This window comes from Cavia porcellus, unplaced genomic scaffold (assembly GCF_034190915.1).
Source record: "Cavia porcellus strain 051 isolate PalLab524CR breed Dunkin Hartley unplaced genomic scaffold, mCavPor4.1 scaffold_16, whole genome shotgun sequence".
NCBI lineage: Eukaryota > Metazoa > Chordata > Mammalia > Rodentia > Caviidae > Cavia > Cavia porcellus.
This window is the reverse complement of record NW_026947499.1, coordinates 12,155,374-12,162,462: the sequence shown is the minus strand read 5'-3', so window position 1 is coordinate 12,162,462 and position 7,089 is coordinate 12,155,374. Positions and strand designations below refer to the sequence as shown.

General features: G+C 46.2%; 1 long non-coding RNA gene across 1 annotated transcript; it reads left to right on the top strand.

The window, feature by feature from the left end:
• Positions 1-4,850: 4,850 nt before the first annotated feature.
• LOC134470637 (uncharacterized) lies at positions 4,851-6,834 on the top strand. Its single transcript, XR_010039639.1, has 2 exons — positions 4,851-5,343; positions 5,955-6,834. It is a non-coding gene; the product is annotated as an uncharacterized LOC134470637 (long non-coding RNA).
• The last annotated feature ends 255 nt before the right edge of the window (positions 6,835-7,089 follow it).

Genomic DNA, 7,089 nt, shown 5'->3' with positions numbered 1-7,089 from the left:
TGGGTCTGTAGTGATTTCACATTTTTCATTCCTTATTGCATGAATTTGAGCTTTTTCTTCCCTTTTAAAAATAAGGTTGGCTAGGGGCTTATCAATTTTATTTATTCTTTCAAAGAAGCAACTCTTTGATTCATTGATTTTTTTGGATTGTTTTCTTAGTCTCTATTGCATTGATTTCTGCTCTGGTTTTTATTATTTCCTCTCTTCTTTTGGCTTTGGGCTTGACTTGCTCTTCTTTTTCTAGATGTTTGAGGTGTAGCATGAAGTTATTTGTTCTGTTTGTATTTGTTCTATTTTCCTGATGTAGGAACTCAGTTCAATAAATTTCCCTCTGAGGACAGCTTTCATTGCATCCCAAAGATTCTGGTAAGTTGTATTTGTGTTTTCATTTGTTTGTAGATATTGTTTAATTTCTTCTTTAATTTCCTCTGTGACCCACTGATTACTCAAGAGTGTGTTATTTAGTTTCCATGTGTTTGTGGGATTTTTGCAGTATCTTTTGTCATTAATTACTAATTTCATAGCGCTATGATCTGATAACATGCAGGGGATGATTTCAACTCTTTTGCATTTGTTTAAATATGTTCTGTGAATTAATATATGGTCTATTTTAGAGAATGACCCATGTACTGCTGAGAAGAATGCGTATTTTATTGTTGTTGGGTGGAATACTCTGTATTTGTCTATCAATTCCATTTGTTCACAGGTGTGATTCAGTTCTTTTATTTCTTTGCTGATTTTCTGTCTTGTTGATCTGTTCATTGGTGTCAGTGGTGTGTTAAAATCTCCTGTTATAAGTGTATTACTGCTAATTTGGTTTTTCATTTCTGATATTACTTGTTTTATATAACTGGGTGCTTTGGAATTTGGTGCATATATATTTAAGATAGTGATCTCTTCCTCTTGGAGTTTTCCCATAACCAGTATGTAGTGACCTGCTTTATCTCTTCTGATCATTATTGGTTTGAAGTTCACATTGTCTGCAAACAGAATAGCTACCCCCGCTTTTTTTTTTTTTTTTTTTTTTTTGGGCTCCTGTTGTATGAAGCATTGTTTTCCATCCTTTGACTTTCAGTCTATGAGTATCCTTTTGGGTTAGATGATTTCTTGTAGACGGCATATGGTTGGATTTTGCTTCTTGATCCATTCTGCCAGTCTTTTTCTTTTAATTAGTGCATTGAGACCATTTACATTAATGGTCATAACTGTTATATATTGGTTTATTGCTGACATGTTATATTTCTGCTGTTGCATCTTTATCTTTCTGTTCTATTTGTCTGCTTTGTTAAGTGGTTTTTTCTTAAGTGATTCTAAACTGTCTTTCAGTATTCTTTGCAGGATTGGCTTGGTGATCATGAATTTCTTCAGCTTTTCTTTGTCGTGGAAGTATCTTATTTCTCCATCAATTCTGAAGGACAGTTTTTCTGGGTACATCAGTCTAGGTTGGAAATCATTTTCCTTTAGGGTCTGAAATACTTCACTCCATGCTCTTTTTGCCTTTATTGTTTGTGTTGAGAAGTCTGCTGTGATTCTGATAGGTTTTCCTTTATAGGTGATCTGTCTTTTCTCCCTGACAGCTTTTAATATTCTATCCTTTTGTTCGATTTCTGGAATGGTGATTATTATATGTCTGGGTGTAGTTTTATTTTGGTTATGGCTATTTGGAGTTCTATATACCTCACTGATCCTGATATCAGTTTCCAATTTCATGTTTGGGAAGTTTTCAGCAATTACTTCTCTAAATATCCTCTTGACATCCTTTATGTTGTCTCCTTCTTTTTCATTTATCCCTATCAACCTTATGTTGTTTTTCTTTGCATCATCTTGCAGGTGTTGAATTGTTATTTCCTGATTTCTTGTTATTTTTAAAAGATCTTTCCTTTCCTGTTCACTGGCTGCAATCCTGTCTTCGAGGTCCGAAATTCTATCTTCGCATTCATTGAGGCGGTTTTTACAACTTTCAATGGAGTTTTGATTTTCTGTATACCTCTTTGCATCTGTTTTATATATTGCTTGTTTCTTATATTGTTCATCCAGAGATTCTATCCTTTTGTTTAGTCCCTCCAATTTTTTAACTGTGTCTTCTTTAGATATGTTCAGCATCTCCTTCATTTCATTTTTTATTTCTTCTTTTACCTGATAGATTATTTCTAGTTTGAATTCCTTTAAAGCTGCCCGGAGCTGCTTCTTTATTTCTGTTACTATTGTTTCAGGTATTTCAGGTACATGGCATGCATTTTCTTCTATGTACATGGCTCCTAGGCTTTCTTGGGATGGACCGAATGTTTGAGATTGCATTTTGGTCTTTTGTTTTGTCATTTTCCTATATTACCGTGTTTCAAGTGTTGTTCCAGAGTTTCCCCTGGTCGTGTTGTAAATTGACTCTTAGGTCCTGGGCTCTTGGGACACCTCTGGTAGTAGCTCCCTCCATGGGCAGTGGAGCCCCTGGATTAAAAGAGGCTTGCCAGGCTCCTCTCAGGTAGACCTAAAGCCTCCTCAATTTGCTCAGTTTCCACTTCTGGTAGCAAAGCTCCCCTGAGGGATAGAAGCCACCTGGTGTGGTCCAGGCAATCCCAAATCCTGTTAAGCCCAGTATAGTGTGGCTGCAAGCCCAATGGGCCCCCAACCCCCTAGAGCAAGGATCTCATAATCTCCCAGGGATTGGATATTGTGTAACAATCCAGCTCCTTGGATGGCAAAACTCCCCCGGCTGATAGAAGGTTCCCTTATGGCCTAAGTAGGCCTCAAACCTCCTCAGCAGGTTTGCTCCTTCCTCCAGGCAGTGGCAGTAGTGCTGGTGCTCTCCAGATCAAAAGAAGGTCGCAGGCAAGTTCAGAGCAGGTGTCAGCGGCTCAGCCCAGCTCCTTCCTTCCGGCCAGCAGCTGTGGTGTGCTCCTTGGCCAGATGAGACGGTGGGCGGGGCTGGGCTATGTTTTGGTTTTTGAGTCAAGGTCTTGCTACATAACCCCCAGCTGGCCTTGAACTCCGGGCAATCCTCCTGCCTCAGCCTCCCGAGTGCTGGGATCACAGGCATGTGCCCCCTGCCCGGGTTTAACTGGCCTTTGTAATGTGACACATGGCTGTCATGAGTTGCCTGAGAGATGAACCCTGTCTTTGGGAGTGTGGGTGTTTGATTCACAGGTGAAGAGGCGCAGCTTTCTCCTCGGCCAAGGTCACGGGCGCCACGGAAGTTGGGAGTTGACCTGGCTCCTCTCTTCCCAGCAGCTGTGGGGGGGCAGCTCCCTTTGACCTTGACTTTGCTGTCGTTAAGTAAGACTGGGAGCAGCTTGGGGAGGACAGAAAAGACAGTCGAGTTCCATTACCTGTGGTACAAATCCTCGGTGGTGCCTGTGATCCTTGTGTGAACCTAAAATTGTAATAAAAAAAAAAAAGAGTCAGACTATTTTCCTCTGGGGATTTGTTTTCTTCTTTGAGATGTTGAGGATCAACCCCAGGCCACGTTGATTTACACCTTCAACCCCAACTCGGCCTTCTTTTTTTTTTTTAGATTTTATTTTGAGACAGGGCCTCACTAAGTAGCCCTGCCTGGCTTTGAATTTCTCACCCTCCTGTCTCAGCCTCCCGAGCAGCTGGTCTCTGGGGAGGAGTGTGGAAGACTGGGTCCACAGGGCACCTGACACGGATCTCAACTGTGCTCATCACTGCCTCGTGGGGACTGCAGTTCACCCCCATGCAGGCTGCGTGTGGACGGGGGTCAGGGCCCTGCTGCTGGGCATGGACAGCTGAGGGTGACTATCTGGGCCACAGCCAACTCAGGGTTGGGGAGGCTTTCTGACCCCCCTCCCTGTTTCCCAGCAGCGGAGAGGGTGGGGTGGAACCCAGGGCCCCTCCTGCCCTGGCCCTTCTGTGTCTCTCCCACAATGCAGCCCTGGCCTCCCTCTGCCACAGGTGACCCAGGGGACAAGTGGCGTGCGGCAGCCACGGTGCCGGAATTGCCTAGAACTGGCAGGTTAATCACTGCTAAGATCCTTCTCTGCTCGAGTGGCCAGCAGGCCCTTGGGTCTCCTGTCCTGGGCCTCACCGACCTCAGCCTGACCTCCCGTGTTTACAGAGGAGGAGAAAACACAACCCAAGTCTGACTCATCCCGTGTGTGTACTGTAGGAGTCCTGATCCCCCTCCCCACCAACCTACAGGGATCAGAGCAGGCACAGCCTGGAGAAACCATCCAGCAAAGGAGGGAAATCTCTTTGTCTCTCTGTCTCTCTGTCTCTATCTCTCTCTGGAACAGGGTCTCAAACTCTGTAGCCCAAGCTGTCTTCAAACTCACAGCAATCCTCCTGTCTCAGTCTCCAAGTGCTGGGGTTATCAGCACATGTCCCAGGCCCAGCCAACAGATATATTTTAAATAAAAAAGTTGTTAAGAAAATGCTAGGCTGGGGATATATCTCAGTGGTAAAGCACTTGCCTGGCTAGCACAAGGTCCTGAGTTTGATCCCCCCCCACATACACAAAAATTGATGGTGTGTTACACCTAAGATTACTAAAAAATCGTATGGACACACAGAGCCTTAGGAGAACACAGATGTAAATATTGTGTTTTTCTCTGGGTATAGGATTATGAGACTCATTTATTAGTTTTCTAACCATATACCTGTATTTTCTATTCCTTTACAACAAACAGACATTATTTGTGCAATTGAACCAATAAAGGCATGTGTAAAATGAACAGAAGAGTAAAAGTGGGCTTTCTCCTGTTAGAAGTAAATTAAATTAAAGCCTTGCATGGTGGCGCACACCTGTAATCCCAGCAGTTGGGAGGCAGAGGCAGGAGGATCTTCTCAAATTTGAAGCCAGCCTGGACTATATAATGAACTCAAGGGTAATGTAAACTGTTGGGAGCCGTGGCACTGTCAAGTCATCAGACGCGGTGATTGCGAGGCCTGTGGGAAAGTACAAAAGCCTGGGCTAGATTACCCCTCTCATCGAGCCCGCCTGTGTGGCACCTGTTTCTTATCACCCCACTAAGTTCCCGCCTCACAGGGTAGTCTGCCTAGCTATTAATCCTATATATAGCCAGTGCCTCCACCCCCGAGAGAGAGAGAGACTGAAGCACAAAAGGAGCCGCGGGGAGCGGACCGGTAGAGGCTTCGGGGCAGACTGAAGCACGGAAGGAGCCGCGGAGAGCGGACCGGTAGAGGCTTCGGGGCAGACTGTATAAGGAGAGAATAAAGAAAAGCCTGACCACCGCCAGACCTTGTCGTGTGTCTTTCCTGCCGGCCGGGAGCGGACATCGACATTTGGAGGCCCGCACGGGGATTGATCAACCCCGAGACGCGGCGGTGGACTGCATTCTCCTACACAGTGCTGCAGCTGCAGGACAGGTGAGTAGAGGATAAGCCTGGGCCCTGGGTGGCGCGCACCTACAGGGTTTGTAGACTCCTCTCAACCTTACGCGTAAGTGGCGGGTTTCTTGGGCCTCACGCGGTGAGTATGAAACATAACACCAGAACTTAAGGTAATAAAAGAGTGTAAAACATAAACATAGAAGTAAAAATAACAGAAGATATATTAAAAATGGGAAACATGCCAAGTAAAGATACACAGCCTTGGTGTTGGTCCTTCGGAGACTCCTAAAGTCCAAGGACCTCAAGGTGGGGCGTAAGACTTTAGAAAATTTCCTTGCAGAGATTGACAGCTTTGCTCCCTGGTTTCTGCCTACAGGGCATGTAAACCTGCCCTCCTGGGAAAAGTTGGGCAGAGACCTTTCCCTAGCAGAGCGGGAGGGTAGAGCTTCAGTCTCTGCTCGTCCATTGTGGGAAATGATACACGCGTGCCTAAAGAGTGAGGGTAGTTACGGGGGGAGCTCTCAAGAACTTGTAGAAGTACGCGAGGTGTTTGAACAGGCACAGTGAGGAAGCTCCCGAGAAGGGTCCGTCAAGGAGGGCAGAGATACAAAAGAGGAAGCCGAGGCGCGGTTTGTGTCTTTCCGCAGGAATCGGGACGAGAACCAATGTGGGTCCCAGAGAGGTTGACGCGACAAGTCCCTCGACTGAAGATCAGGCCTGTTCCACCAGAGGCCAACCGCAGACCCAACAACAAGATGAGCCCTAAAAGAACTGCAGGACAATCCCTTTTTGGGGGCCTGGAACGGCTTGCTCCCCTATGTGCTACCCTTGTATACGCATGGCTCGCTCGCATGGCCTACGACCGAGTTTAAAAGTGACAGGCTTCCCACATTCTCCTCCCTAGACAACAACATGTAGCAGGGTGGGTGAGTCAATGACGGGTAAGAGCGTGCCTCCCCAGCACGACTCAACCTAAGCCAGGCCCTACCCCGTTCTGCTCGAAAGCCGCTGGATTGTTAGATAAATTTCTCTCCGAGGGGATTCGTGGAGAGAAATGAGTGCATGCCTATGTGCAACCAGGTTCCGTCCGGTTCATTCCTGGCCCTCACTCTATCCAGGACGGGCTGCGATGCGCGTAGCCATCATTTAAAATAAAATAGGGGGAGATGTTGGGAGCCGTGGCACTGTCAAGTCATCAGACGCGGTGATTGCGAGGCCTGTGGGAAAGTACAAAAGCCTGGGCTAGATTACCCCTCTCATCGAGCCCGCCTGTGTGGCACCTGTTTCTTATCACCCCACTAAGTTCCCGCCTCACAGGGTAGTCTGCCTAGCTATTAATCCTATATATAGCCAGTGCCTCCACCCCCGAGAGAGAGAGAGACTGAAGCACAAAAGGAGCCGCGGGGAGCGGACCGGTAGAGGCTTCGGGGCAGACTGAAGCACGGAAGGAGCCGCGGAGAGCGGACCGGTAGAGGCTTCGGGGCAGACTGTATAAGGAGAGAATAAAGAAAAGCCTGACCACCGCCAGACCTTGTCGTGTGTCTTTCCTGCCGGCCGGGAGCGGACATCGACAGTAAACTACATATTAAGACCTAGTCTCAAAGAAAAGAAAAGAGATTTAAATATCAGTGGGTAGGAAGACAGAGTTGATTTCTAATGGGGGCGATTTATGGAGAATAATTGTACCACATCACTTGGGGAAGGAACTAATTATTTATAACAGCAGCCAGGTAATTTTGAACCACTAATATGTGTGGAAAACTACATAGATTAAAAAATAAA